Here is a 15,961-nt window from a genome sequence, read left to right as displayed (position 1 = left end):
TCCTAAAATAACCTAAAAAGTACTAAGGGAAAAAAAAAAAACCACCTTTTTTAATTCTACTGATTTTACAGAAAATCCAACCTTCTCTTCAACCAACTATTATGCAAAACTCTATTTTCTGAACAAACAGAGAGAAAAGTTTCTGACTTTCATATCGGGTAAACTTCAGTTGGTCTACAAAATTTTCTAAGAGCCCACATGTCATAGGCTCACTGCTACTGAAAAGACTCTGCTACTTCCAAGGCTCCTATGCTCGAGTTCTCTTGATCCCAGTCCACTTTAAGACCACAATTTAACTTTTCTCAGACTCTAAATCTAGAATAATTTGCATAACCACACATGAGTCAAAGTTTCTTCTCTACAACATCTTAGCAATGTTAGACTCATGTTAAATTACTTTAAATCATATAATATTACAAAGTGGTATGATTTTGGGAGTCAGTCAAAGGAATATGCCATATGACCACAGGTTTACAGGGTGTATAGAGAGAGACTGAAAGCAGGTAAAGGGGGAGAAAAAGGAATTGGGAGCATGCAGGGTGGGGTGGGAATCTATAATCAAAAAGTGTGAATGTTTCGAAAAATTTCAAACTGTTAGGACAAAGCTCTTACTAAAACTTTTTTTTAAAAATTAACTTCCAAAGTAAGCATTACTTCTAGAATTACAGAATCAGATCAGTATATTAATCCAACAGTTATTTTTAAATGTATTATTTGCCTTCCATTTAAGTTTAAGAAACATTCGCTGAGTTCCTCCTTTGCACCAGACACTGGTTAGGTCTTTAGGACTCAGAGATTCTTCCCCATACCAGTCCTCAGGGAGTTCACAGACTAGCAGAGAAGACAGACACATAAACCAAAAAAATTACACCACATAAGGGCCGTAATAATAACTACAGGGAGGGCACCGCAGAAGAAGTGGACAACTCCACCTGGGGAGGTCAAGGGCAGCAGTGCAGGCGTAGGAGGTCAGGGCTCATTCTTCCCTCGTCCTAAATGAACAGATGCTACTGCTAACAACCTGTCTTAAGGAGGAAAGAAGTAAAAGCACCTGCTCACCTCATGCAAAGCAGGCACAAAGGTCTTGCTAGCACCTGTGCAACACCCTACATATGATTGAGCAAATGAGATTTTATAGAATCAAAGAAGTTCCGAGCCAAAGGGGCCTCGCATTCGTGTATCTCCAGCCCTTGCCTTTCCCACGGGGGGAACCTGGGCCCAGGAGTTAGGGGACTTGTCCAGTCAAGTCATGGCAGAGCCCAGGCTAGATGTCGGATTCTGGCTAATAATTCCAATGGCCTTTCTCTATTTCTCAAGACTGCCCTGCTTGGCTGAGAAGGACAGGAGACAGATACTGACAAGGAAAAATCAGAAACTAGAGGCCCTCTCTCCCTGTCTAGGGGCCAGAAGAAACAAACAGCCCTGAAACTGCACACTCCCCAGCTCTGTCCCAACCTCTAGACCTTACAAGAACCCTATACCCACCCCCACCTCATCCCATTCCACCACCCCCTCACCCCAAAAATATGTTTCCAGAAATAAAGAGGCCCTTTCCAAGAAATTTCCTACTTTCCTAATCTGAAGGAATACTGAATTTATTCTCAAACAGCCTGGATATAGCCCCACGTTGCCAATGAGCTAAGTCTGTGATCTAGGGTCTGCAAAATGAAATACCCTGCCTATACAATAGAGTTGTTGAGCGAATCAGAGAAGAATTGCCACAAAAGTACTGGTAGACTGCAAAGTGCTATACAAACTCAAATTACTATTCAACACAAAATTTCAGTCATCAAGAAATTCATCAAGAATTTTCCATTAAGATGCCTGAAAGCATTATTCAACATTAACTGAATTTTATTTTTGAAAATCAAACATTAACATATAGTACTCTCCTACCAATACCATTTATCTATTTTTTTCCTCAACTTTTGGAAGGAAAATCCTACCCCACCACCACTACTGCACCATAGCTTCCCTTCTTTCTTTTCTCTCCTTTCTGTTATAACAGCCACAACTGTTCCAAGAGGCCCAGTTATAACCAAATAAACACCAAACGTTTCAGCTACAAGGTTCTTAGCAAAAATGAAGTGCATGAAGTTGCGCGCAGCTTCTACGTGCACAATAAGCAGCATATAGCTCTGCATCGCACCCGTGGGGTGCTACGACCTCTTCTGGGGCCTCCTCCTTGGCTTCACCTGACCTGATTTTCTACCTGCCAGCTGTATGCAGGCTACACTGATTTGGGTCCTTGTCTGTAAACCCAGGTACTTCCAACCTTCCCAGCTTCATTAGCTCCATAGTTTGAAGCTGTAATTCCACCTATTTCTTTAATCTTGGCCTCTAAAATTTGCTCCCTAACCTGAATTTTGAGAGAAAACCCCAGCTACAAGTGCTAGTATGTCCTCAACCCACAGCCCCCACCCACCCAATACAATACACAAAATTACCCATCACCAAGTCAGCGTACTCACCATTACCTTTGTCCATGAGTTCTCAATTATAATTCTGTACCTTTAGGGTTTTCTAACATGCATTCACCCAATGCAGGAATTGTTCTTTGCTTGCTGATAGCTGCTGGGGATACAGACCTTTGTAAAACTTGGCTCCTGGCAGTGGGAAGGAGGGGCATTTAAATAACTATACTACAAGGGCAATAAGAGCTATAACATAAGCATAAAATGAGCCATGTGGACAATTTAACAGGAACTGACTTGGGGGGAGAATGCTTCCCAAGGTGACATTCTGAGCTGACCTTGAAGAGTAACGAGGAGCTTACTGGGTAGATAAGTGGGTATAAGTACACTCCTCACTGTGGGAACAGTAAGTGAAGGACATAGAATCACAAAAGATAAATGTGTTGCAGAGAACGGTGAGTCCCTCATCTGCTTGCAACACTGGGCGGGGAGTGGAAGAGATGGGACAAGAAAGGGAGGTGGCAGCCCAATAAGGAGTGATCAGTATACTAAGCTCAGATGGTTTTACTCTATCTTGCAAGCAATGGAAAATACTATTAATTCTGCATTTCTGGTGGATCACTCTGGCAGGCCATGTGAGAACAAGTTGACAGAATGAATGGAAGCTAGCTAGTTAAATGCTGCTCCAATGACTCAAGATAAAGTTAAGAAATATTTAGTTGGTGAAATGGGCAGGACTGGATAAAATTAATTGGATTGCAGGAGTAATGGCAAGCAAAGTTTCTAGATTCCTGGCAGTCAAAGGCCAGGTGGTAGTGCCATTAACCTACCGAGGGACTTTAGGAAAGAATATGAAAGAGGGATAAAGGAAGAAAAGCCTTCCACTTGGTATGCATTTGGTCTGAAGTGTCTGTCTGTGGACATCCAGGTGGGAAATCAGGAGGCTGACTGGAGACGCGTACCTAAATGATAGAGTATGAGGTTCCATGCTAAGATTTGGAACTAATGGGTCAAGCAGTGTTATCTGGAGCCAAGGAGTTAGATGAAACTGCAGGCAAAACAAACAGTAAGGAAAATGCTCATAATAAATTCTAGGCAGAGAGCAAGGAACCCATTAGGAGGTTGGAAATGACCAGCATAAGAGGAAGAAAACAAACCAAGGAAGCATGGCCCAGAGAGCAGAGCCACACTAGGAGGAGAAGTGAAGAGCAGCAAGGACAGGTGCCTCAGGTGCCACCAGGTGTGAGTGTCATGGAAGACTGCCGGAAACCACAAAGAGCAAGTTCAGTGGACAGTGGTGGAGGACAGTGATGGAAAAAGCCAGTGGCTGAGGAAGCCAGTGGCTGAGGAAAAAAATATACTGGAGAAAGTGGGGGGCAAATTATAACAAGTATGAATTACTCTAAGTTGATCAGTGAAGAAAGGCTACAGAAAAGGTAAGTAATAATTACAATAGGTACACAGTTCAAGGAGTATGTTTATGTACAAGGGTATGTTTTGTTTGTTTTGTTTGGTGCAGTCTTTTGGTGGAAGAGACAAAAGGGAAATGCTGAAGTAACAGAGGAGAAGGAAGAGGAAATGGATGGCATGCAGTATAGAAGAGATGGGGGGAAAAGGATCAAAACCAAAAGAAGTGCTCGCTTCGGCAGCACATACACTAAAATTGGAACAATACAGATAAGATTAGCATGGCCCCTGTGCAAGGATGACATGCAAATTTGTAAAGCATTCCATATTAAAAACAAACAAACAAACAAACAAAAAACTGTGGGTAGGGGAAAGGGCACCTCTACCCCAGAAACCAAAGAGAGTGGTGATCAGGAATGCACGTGGCTGTGAGAGGAAGGGGTTTAAAGCGTCTAGGAAGATGGGAACAGATCAGAATCCCTGCTCTCTATCCCAAATAGCCTTGATAACTTAAGAGCATTTAAAAGAGGAAGTCGGGGGGGAAAAAAAACAAGGAGAAAGGGACATGTTTTGGGGAAAATATGGTCAATCTCCTATAATATATTCGATGATCACTCCTAGCATTTGTGTCAACGTATAATTTAAAACAAAGTAAGCTGAACCGTTTTCAACCTGAGAAGTCATTGGTCTTTTAAACTATTCAAACTTGGTATGGGAGTCACTGAATAATCTTCTATCTTCTAATATATTAATCTGAATTTGTAACATAATATCCGTTAAATTACACAGAAGAACATAAATCAGTGCTGTCTTCCTATCAGTTACAGGGGCAGAAAAGAAGAAACAACTCACTGAAAGTACAAGGCTTGGGGAGGAGTGTTTTGTTTTGATCATAAGTGTGTGCCAAGGGCTTGGCTAAATTTATTTTGTGAGATATAATAACTGTAACTGCAATTCCCATTCTCAAGTTGTAAAACCTGAGTCTCAATAAAATGCCAGTTTAAAAGACAAGATAATGAAGATCACCATCACCACCAGAACCCTGTAAGAACATGTGAAAGGTTATAAACAAAACTCCTTTTTATAGAGTTGAATCTTTTCCAGAGTGGGCCTTTAAGACATTCGGACAGAGCACACAAATACTACCTCTGGATCAAAACCAAAAGGCACAGCTGCAAGACATCTTCCACTGAAGTTGTAAATGACTCAATAGCAGCTCTTCCTTTGAGGCAAGAGAGTCTATAAAAACCAGAAGCAGAGCTATTTTCCCTACAAACTGCTCAGTGGAACCACTTTCTCTCCTTATCCAAACCGTAGCTTTATTTAAAAGCAAAAATGGATAGCATGGCCAGTATAACTTCATAGTAAATTTGTAGAAGAAAATATAAATAAAACTTGAAAAAAAATACCTATATACGGTTTTCATTAAGAAAACCTCAGCTGAACCAAAACTATCCTAAAATACATGGAGATACACATTTTTTAAATTACAATCCATCACCATCACAAACAGGAAATTTGGATTTGCATTAGCAGAATTTTTGTTTCAAACCCCTAAGGAGTAACAGTGACCAAAAACTTTTAGATGATTAGCATTAGAATTCAGAATACTAATTAATTTAAACTTTAATCTGTTTAAGCTTACAATACCTAGATACTTATGACAGCTGAGAATAAAAATCAAATACATTTCAAATTCAGTTATGAATAACCCCAACATAAGAAAACGAATTCAAATTTTACATCAATGCTTTATTTTGTGATGCTTTCACTGCTGTCGTTTTGACTACATTTCTATAGCAACATCAAAAAATACTCAAACAAATACTTCTTCTGTAGCCAAGATGAAAACCAATAACCGTTTCTTTAGTTTACTTCTAGTAAAGCTTCCAACATAAAATCAACCTTCATAAATTTCATTCCAGATATTCCAAAACCTAAAGCTTAAATATTTGGCAGTTGCAATTAACCACAAATGTCAGAAATCCTCAAATTAAATTCTTCAGATGGGAAGTTAATGACAGAGAAAGAATAATTTCATTTCTTCTCTGACAAAAATTCATTCTGAACAAAAAAATACAATAGAGAGAAATAAATCAAAGTAATTACAAACAAATGACTTACTTGGAAAATTATCTAAATTCTAGAGAAATAGAACATGGGAAATTATGTGCCAAAAGAAAAAAAGAATTCAATTTTCTAAAGCTAAGAGATAAGTGAATTTCTCTGCATAAGTTTCAGACACACTTTCAAAACCACTTTTGTCAGTGCTACTGTTTTGAAGTAAACAAAATATTTTATTAATAGTAATAGGTCTATTTTTCGAGCCCTCAATCTTAGGGCTTGCCCTTATGAAGCCTGTTACTGCAAAGGAAAGACAAAGCCTACTTACAATTGTGCCTGAGAGTCACCCCCCAGAGAACCTCTTTTGTTGCTCAGATGTGGCCTCTCTCTCTAAGCCAACTTGGCAGGTAACTTCACTGTCCTCATCCGCTACATGGGACATGACTCCCAGGGGGTGTAAATCTCCCTGGCAATATCGGACATGACTCCTGGGGATAGCTTGGACTTGGCATCATAGGATTGAGAAAGCCTTCTTGACCAAAAGGAGGAAGAGAAATGAAACAAAATAAAGTTCAGAGGCTGAAAGATTTCAAATGGAGTTGAGAGGTCATTCTGGAGGTTATTCTTATGCATTATATAGATATCCCCTTTTAGTCTTTAGTTTATTAGAATAGCTAGAAGGAAATACCTGAAACTGTGGAACTGCAATCCAGTATCCTTGATTCTTGAAGAGGGTTATATAACTATATAGCTTATACGGTGTGACCGTATGATTGTGAAAACCCTGTGGCTCACAGTCCCTTTATCCAGTGTATGGACAGATTAGTAGAAAAATGGGGACAAAAAGTAAATAAATAATGGGGGGGAGAAGGGGTACGGGATATTTGGGGTGTTCCTTTATACTTTTATTTTTATTCTTATTTTTATTTTCGGAGTAATGAAAATGTTCAAAAATTGTGGTGATGAATGCACAACTATTTTATGATACTGTGAGCAACTGACTGTATACTTTGGATGAGTGTATGGTATGTGAATATGAAAAAAACTGCATTAAAAATACTACTAGGCCTATTTTGTGAGCAAACTCTCAGCTGAATGCAAAACATCTTCATTTATACTTCAAAATATCTCTGCACAGCAAGTATTATCAAGTTCATTTTACACATGAAGAAAATGAGACAAAATTTAAAACTTCCCTTAATGAGCATGGAATGCGAAACAGAACAGTGGTTAATCATCAGTCTTGGAGATGGACAAACCTGCACTTGAACCCTAACTCTATTACCTAACAACTATGTATGAAAACAGATACCTGCTTTGAATCCAATTCTATTTTATGTGAAATCTGTTCCGGATGTTACACCTGACAGCAACTCCAGTTATACCTTACTGTGATAGTTTGGAGCTTTATGGACCACAGAAAATCATGTTTTAAAGCAAATCCATTCCTATGGGTGCAAAACCTATTGTGGGTGGGACCTTTTGATTAGGTTATTTCAGTTGAAGTGTGCCCCAGGTAGGTCTTAATCCTCTTACCAGAGTCTTTTATAAGAGGATGAAGTTCAGAAAGACAGACACAAAAACTCAGGAGGAAGCCACAGAAGCCAGAAGCTGGAAGCAAAGAAACCCAGGAGAGAACAGAGAGACTAGCAGATGCTGCCATGTGACAGAGGAGTCCAGGATCACAGGTAGCCAGTCTTCAGGAAGAAAGGCATCGCCTATTGATGCCTGGATTTGGACATTTTCACAGCCTCAGAACTATAAGCTTGTAAGTTAATAAATCCCCATTGTAAAAGACAACCCATTTGATGGTATCTGAATTTCAGTAGCTTTAGCAAACTAAAACATTCACGAAACTCCTACAGGTGGCCTTTACATAAACAATTTCACCTATCCATGTCTCACATTTGCATGCGGACTTTACTATAAGTATACATTAGAACTCAACTGTTTCTACTCTAATACAAATTTTCTCAAAATTTTTTGAAATACATAACGGAAACTGTGAAACAACTGAAAATTGTGGATCTCCCTATCTTTCAACCATGCACACATACATCAACACTTACCTGGCATTTAATATTAATGGCTAGATATACCACACCACGCCTTTCTTCAAAGCACTAGAACTATTAGGGAATATTCGAGAAGCCCAAATGAAAAATGTTCCTATAAAGTTGTGAGTTAATTTCAAATGCATAAAAGAGTACATGTCTACAGGCACCACAAACACATGTATCAGATTTCCCAGAACAGTTCTGATTTCACATGCTTGTACCCACAATCTCCTTAAGTAAACTCATACCATCTAGATCACACACATTTTTTTTTTAATTGAGAATACATAACAGATACAGAAGTTTGGGATCAAGAGATTTCTGCAGACTAGAGTGGTAAATAGATGAAATTTGAAAGAAAGTTTGGAAAGGGGGAAAAGACACTCAAGATAGGTGGGAAACAGAAGCAAGGATGCACAAGATGTTCTGGGAGATCTAGGGGAGAGGAAGGTGGTGGGCAGGCAATTAGTTGAGCATTGTCACCAGATCAAGTTACAGATAAAGACAAAGCAGAGGGAACACTGAAATATGATACCTGGAAAGACTGGAGAGTACTGAAGGTCGGGTTAAAAACTTTGGTCTAGAGCATATAGGTGAGGAGATCCCCTGAAGATATTGGCTTTTTTGGTTAACAGCTCTCTTGACACATAATTCACATACCATATATTCACCCATTTAAAGTGTACAATTCAATGGTTTTAAGTATAGTCACAGAGTTGTGAAACTATCACCACAAACAATTCTATAATGTTTTCATCACCCCCCACCCCTCCACCCCCTCAAAAAAACCAATTACAATTCCTAACTCATTCTATGAGGCTGATAATACCCTGATACCAAAACCAAACAAATATATCACAAGAAAACTACAGACAAATATTCCTGTGAATATAGAGGCAAAATTCCTAAACAAAATACTAGCAAACCAAGTCCAGGAGCATATCAAAAGTGGTATACAGCATGACCAAGTGGGATTCATTCCAGAAATGCAAGGGTGTTTCAACATACAAGAACTGAAGTATTAACATTAACAAAATAAAGGCGGGGGGGCAGCACATGATCATCAAGAGATGTAGAAAAGGCATGACAAAATCCAACACCCTTTCAACACTCAACAAAATAGGAATAGAAGGGAAGTAGGGGATCTACAAAAGAAACCCACAGTGAATATTACACACAATAGTAAAAGACTGAAAGCTTTCCCCCCAAGATTAGGAGCAAGACAATGATGTCACCTCTCACCACTGCTATTTGACATTTTATTGGAAGTTCAAGCCAGGGAAATTAGGCAAGAGAAAGAGAGAGGAAAAAAAAATCATAATTAAAATATATATATATATATATATATATATAGTGGCATCCCAATGGGAAAAGAAGTAAAACTCTCTATTTGCAGGTGACATGATCTTTTATGTAGAAAATCCTAAAGAAGCCACAAAGGTGCAGGATATAAGGCTAATATTCAAAAATCAGTTGTATTTCTATACACTGCCTTTTCTGCAGAAATGGACACATTAATATTAAAATTTAGAAGGAAGAGCAGGGGACCCCAAATAACCAAAATAAACTTGAAAAAAATTACAAAGTAGAAGGACTCACACTTTCTGACTGAAAAACTTACTCACTAATGCAAACTATTAATACTGTGTGTGTGGGAGAGGTGTGTGGGAGAGGTGTATGGGAGCTGTGTATTTTCTGCATGATTTTTCTGTAAACCTACATATCTGATTTTAAAAAGAAAAAAGTTATTTAAATTAAGTGTCCAGAAATAAACCCATAGATCTCTGGCCAATTGACTTCAACAAGGATGCCAATTACACTGAAGGGGGAGAAAATAGTCTTTTCAACAAATGGTACTGGGACAAATAGATATCCACATACAAAAGAATGAATTTTGATCCCTACTTCACACCAGACATGAAAATTAACAAAAAATGAGCCAAAGACCTAAATGTAAGACCAAAACTACAAAACTCTTAAAAGGAAACATAGGTATAACTCTTCATGATCCTGGATTAAGCATCAGTTTCTTAAATATGACACCAAAAGTACAAACAACAAAAGGAAAAAAATGCATAAACTGGACTTCATCAAAATGTAAAACTTTTGTGAGTCAAAGGACAGGACTCTAGGTATCAGAATTAAGAAAGTGAAAAGACAACCCAAAGAATGGAAGATATTTTAAATAATTTATCTGATAAGGGCCTAATATCCAAATATATAAAGCACTTGTTGACAACTCACCAACACAATGGCCTAACACCCAATTTAAAAATGGGCAAACGACTTGAATAGACATTTTCCAAAGATATACAAACGACCAATAAGCACATGAAAAGAGTTTCAATATCATTAGTCATCAGGAAAATGCAAATCAAAACCACAGTGAGGTACTTCACATACACCAGGATGGCTATATATTAAAAAGAGAAAATAATAAAAGTTGGCAAAGGATTTGGAGACACTGGACCCTCACGCACTGCTAGTAGGAATGTAAAACGGTACTTCTGGTTTGGAAGGGGCTGGAAGAAGAGAATGAGGAATAACTGCTTAATGGGTATAAGTTTGTTTATGGGGTGATGAAAATGTTCTGGAATTAAATAGTGGTGGTGGCTGCACAACATATTGAATATAATTTAAAAAAACACAAAACTGTACACCTTGAAATCATTAATTTTATGTGGATTTTATCTCAATTTTTAATAAAAAGAAATCCAGTACCCTTTAGCTATCACCCCCAAAATCCCCCAGGCCTAGGCAACCAGTAATCTACTTTGTCTATATATAGATTTGCCTTTCAGGGACATTACATATAAATGGACTCAGACAGTATGTTGCCTTTTGTGTCCAGCTTCTTCCCCTTAGCATAATGTTTTGAAGGTTCAAGGTACAAGGGAGCTTCCGACGATGGAAGCAGGGAGAATCCAAATGGAAGGCTATATGAATAGGCTCAGGTAGGAAAAAAAAGAATCCACAGTTGATGTCTAAATAGATCATAAAGAAGAGGTATAACTAAAAAATAATTCTAAGGAGTCAAAGCACAGGAGAGTACGGGAGTTTGCAAGATTTGGGAGTTTTAGGTACACTGAGTTTAAAGTGATTATGTGCCATCAAAGTTCTTGGAAAGGATTACAGAAACCAAGATTAGAGATGATTTGGGAGTTACCTGGAAGTAAGAGGGGCTGACCCTATTCCAGCATTTGTTACTATTTTTAATCTTTCCTTAATTCCACACAGGTGACTATTCATGAATGATTTAGTAATGCAATAGAGAAAAAACATCTTAAATCTCTGGCTTTCCTTAGTGGGGGAGGGGAGGGAAAGGAGGACTATGGGGCTAGAACTAGATAACAGTCTGCATAACAAGAATAGATCCAGGGTGCTGTAAGCAATGAACATGGTATATGGAGTCAAGCAGGTACAGAGTCACCTACATGTATATAATAAGAAAATGTTCAGAAACAAGGGAGCCCTAGTGGCAAGCTAATCCACCAAAGGAACGCTGGCTACAAACCAGCTCAGCAGGGAAAGATAAGTGCTAAGAATGACAGTCAGGAAGCCCAATATCAGCTCATTCACTAATCATTCATTCATTCAGCAAATCATTACTGAAGGTCCATCAGGTGCCAGACAAATGTAAACACAAGTAAGATAACCACTCTGGTGGAGCTTATAATCTGATAGGGGAGAACTAGAGTCAATTGGGGGAGTGGTGGTTGTTCAATAGAGTATGCACCAGGTGCATCAAGGGGGAAACATACCTATATGTATGGCAATGTGTGCATATATAACATCAGACAAGGGGGCAGGGGGAATACAGCACTCCTAACAATCAACTAACTGCCACACCTCCTGTCCCTTTTTCACCATCTGCCCGATCCCCTCCTCCTACCACAGTCAAGCCTAGTCTAATGATTTTGACCAGTTCTATTCAAGCAGTTTGGGCTCAGCCATAATTTGGAACTATCTCATATCTTTCAGTGCCTTCATATCTCTTCCCATTACCCCATATAATTCCAGGTTAACCATATAAAAACATCTCAATTCAGTAAATACTGAATGAACCAACAAAGTAGCAGCATGGTAGTCACTAGATAAGTAAATTTCCTTTTGCTGTCTTTGTACCCACATGGTAAAAGTAAATATTCTTCCCCTTAGACCCCTTAGTAATGAGACGTGGGCCTGAGGCACTTTCCCTCTTCTGTGGAAAAGGACTGGCCTCAGTAACCACCAATCCTCTTGGGGGTCTCCTCCCACCTAGACCCCTTTATATGATATCCACACAAAGAAAGGGTTTATTTCTGCCATGCAGTTTATTGTAACAGGATCTGTCCTGTACGAATTGTATATTTATCTTTAAAAGAAACAGATGGAATGGCATGACACAGGGCTGGGTATCATATAAAACAAGGCCAGCTGATGGCTAGACATATACAAACACTGTAACCTCAGTGACCCTCTGCCCCAGAGGAGAGCCAGCTCCTGTTAGAAACCAGCAAGCACGCTCTCCGGGACGAGCCAGGACTTATGTGTGATCAGATCTTTACTTGTTTCAACACTTCTTGACAGTTTTAATATGGACTTTTTCACTTTTATGATCCCAGAAAAACATCCAAAATGATTAGCCCACCCTTTTCTGACACATATCTCTGTAGACAATAAACGTACACACTTTCTATTAACTATGAACTTCCAAGTGAATCCATCTAATGAATGACTATCCTGCAGATTAACACGTCCAAAGTTCTACCACCTTAAGAATTTATGGAGATGCAGTCATCATATTTTACCAAGGGAAAATAAAGGGGCTTGAAAAGATAATGTGTTGTTTTCATTATTTCACAGATAAAAGACTTGAAGTGCTAGGTCAAAATGTTAACTGCGGTTATTCCTGAATACAGGCAAGGGGAAATTTTGTAATTTTCTGTGTTTCCAAATTTTCTGTGTTTAATGTGTTGTTACTGTAATTAGGAATTAAATTTAATAGATTAAATCAATTTGAAAAAATGACTCTTCTCCCTTTATTTCTATATTCCTACTTAACAGTTTCAAAGGCAGTACAAAATATGATGACTAAATCTCACTAAAGTTATAATATACTGGTATTGAACCATATGGTATAGATTTACCTACAACAGAGTTACATTCATACTATTTCTCTTGGAGCTTGGCACTCTGCATAAGAAATCACTGGGCTCTAAGAAGCACATGCTTCCAGACACTGCTGCATCAGAGGCCTTTTTTTTTCCAAATTAGATTTTAACTAGATTCAAAAGAATGAAAGGAATTTCCTGGATTTTATCAGGGAAATTTCCCAAAAGATATTTGTCCCCACTTTTAATACCAGGATGAAAGTTACTTAGTAAATTAGAGTGTATCTTGCCACGTAAAATGCTATTAAGAACATGTAAATTAAGAGACTTTAAAAAGCAATATACATCAACAAAGTCTTAGAATCCCTGCTCAGAAGTTGTTTTAACAGTTTCCTATGAAGTGAGTTAAAAAGCACCAAATGTCTGGGGTCACACTCAAGTGCAGGAAGGATCTACTCAGACCAACAGCGCTGTCCGACGTGGAGAGATCAGGGACACTTGGACATTTGGTGGGGAAACAGCCTGCCTTTGTTTTGTTTATCATATGACAAGTATTACAGTCAAGTTATCGCAACAAGTTCATTAAAATACCAAGACAGAATTTAAACACACACACAATTTAACACAGCACAAAGGAAGACAGGGCCATATTTTTCCGAACTGCAAAATGGCATCTGCAGAATGTCTCAGAGGAATGACAAAGGCACTTCTTTGGCCTCAACAAAGGGAACAATGTTTCCACCAGGACACTATGGGACTATTACATTTCAGGGGGGAAAAGGCAGTAAAAAATTAACACAAAACAGAACCAAACGTGTAGAATGACAGTCTGTAGGGATGAAATTTTTTAAAAACTGAGGAGACAAAAGAGTGCTTAATGTTTTACAAGCCACATAATTGCAAATATTAAATCTGCAACAAAAAAATTACTTATTAATCAGATTCATGAACATTGTACATCTGTAATTCATGCTGTTAAAAGACAGCTTATAAAACAAACTATCCAGTTGCATAAAAACAGGGATTCTAACTCAAGACCCTTTCATTTGGGGAAAGCACTGTGCGTTCCTTAGAGCAAGACTTTTGCAACACTGCCAATGTGGAACACCCCAACAAAAGAAGAGGTGTCTAGACATCGCGTGCTCCTTGTGCACTGAGCATCTATTTCCATTCCCAGCATTACACTAAGCAATCTACGTGTATCGTTTCATTTTGTTTCTCATGGCCACTCTGTGAGAAATGGACTATGTGAATGCTTCCATTTTACAGATAAGGAAACTGAGGCTCATAGGTATCAAATGATTCAGCATCAGGCAGAGCTGAGAGTTTCAATTCCAACTCTTACTCTTATTAGCTACGAGACTCACTCTTTCTGCGGTACTTTTTCTTTGAATTCAAGAACTATGGATATTAAATAACATTCATGTGGACTGAAGACAAACTATTTTCAAAAATGGGACAAGAACTTTCTCAAATAGCATACTGAAATGGAAGTAGAAGTCTGATGAACTGAAGGTGGAAGGGAAGTGAGCATATACCCCCCTGAATCAGCAATTTATCACTGTTGAAGAGCATTTCCAAAATACTGTTGAAAGTGTAGCTTAAGAAATGCCTTCGGGAAAAAGAGAACGGAAGCCAAGAGTCAAGGTTAATTACAAAATAAAGCAAATATTTGAATATATTGGATGGAGAAAGATCATAATCAGGACCTTAAGCTAATTGTTCCTCCTTTTTATCTGAAGTATACGTGCTTCATTTATCAAGAATGGATAGTACCCTCAGAAACACAATTTGATGACTTTTGTATTGTGGGAAAAAAAATTAGCTAGTTACAAGTAGGAGATTCTGATTAAAGTAAGTTTCCAACAGGTACATTTTTCTCCATACAATTGTTTATATAAATTAATTGCCAGCCATGTCTCAAGTTCACCCAGGACACTGCTACCCAGAGCTAATCCTCCTTAACTCTAGTTCTGATCTATTTGGAAACCCCGACGACTCCACTAGATACGGAAAGGAAATCCATGTTCTTCCACCTGGAATGCAGAGTCCTCCAGGCTCTGGCACCGATTTTCCTTTCCTTTCTGCTCAGTGCTGTCCATGACAAACCCTGCATCCTCCACAGCAGCCAACATACTGCTTTGCACAGGTTATATTTAGTGTATATTGGGTAGAAAGAAATGAGGGAGGTATTTATTAGAAAATACATTTAAGAAGAGTAATCCAGTGCATCCTTTTTTTTTTTTAACGATTTCCAGGCATCAAAATCTTATTTTTCCTATTATCCAAGATAATCACCGTAATGATTCAATAAAGTAAAAATAAGTGTCCTAATAGAACAAATATTATTGTGGCACTGATCATAAGAAATAGGTCATCTTTTAAGATTCTTATGAAAATGTGAATAGTTTAAGATTCACTATCTTCACCCAGCATGCTTACTTCTCGTATGGTTAAGACTGACCCAAAGGGTCATTATCTTCAAAAAGGTATTAAATTCTAAGAAAAAAAAGAAGAAACTAGAAATGGCTTTGAGACAAGTCTTCGGGTACAGAGTCCTGAATCATAGCAATTTTAGATCTGGGAGGAACCCTAAAAAATAGTCTAGCCAACCCTTTATTTTACACTAAAAGAACCTAAGAAATCTTAAACTGAGCTAAGTGACTGAGACATCAGATTTTTGGAGTATCCCACATGAAGGCAGAAACCAAACCTCCTGGCAACAGATACCTGCCAGATAAGTTTTCATCTGCGTTAAAATGTTACATCAGACAGGTGAAGAGCATCTGTTTCTGAATGAACCTGCCCCTCCGCATTTTCTCAAATGGAGCTCATTTCCAGACACACTTTCCTCCGGTATCATCTTTTCCCGATGCACCTCACACTGATAAAAATGGAAAATAGTGGCTTTTTTCCTAAAACTGCT

General features: G+C 38.4%; 1 protein-coding gene and 1 non-coding gene across 14 annotated transcripts in view; one reads left to right on the top strand and one right to left on the bottom strand.

Moving 5' to 3' along the window:
* The window catches only part of EPB41L2 (erythrocyte membrane protein band 4.1 like 2), a 229,245-nt gene that overhangs the window by 154,741 nt on the left and 58,543 nt on the right, over positions 1 to 15,961 (bottom strand). The gene's annotated exons all lie outside the window — the stretch shown is intronic.
* On the top strand, positions 4,048 to 4,154 carry LOC119541057. The gene has a single exon (XR_005218187.1). It is a non-coding gene; the product is annotated as a U6 spliceosomal RNA (small nuclear RNA).

This window comes from Choloepus didactylus, chromosome 7 (assembly GCF_015220235.1).
Source record: "Choloepus didactylus isolate mChoDid1 chromosome 7, mChoDid1.pri, whole genome shotgun sequence".
Classification (NCBI taxonomy): Eukaryota; Metazoa; Chordata; class Mammalia; order Pilosa; family Megalonychidae; genus Choloepus; species Choloepus didactylus.
This window is presented reverse-complemented; position numbering and strand designations above follow the sequence as displayed.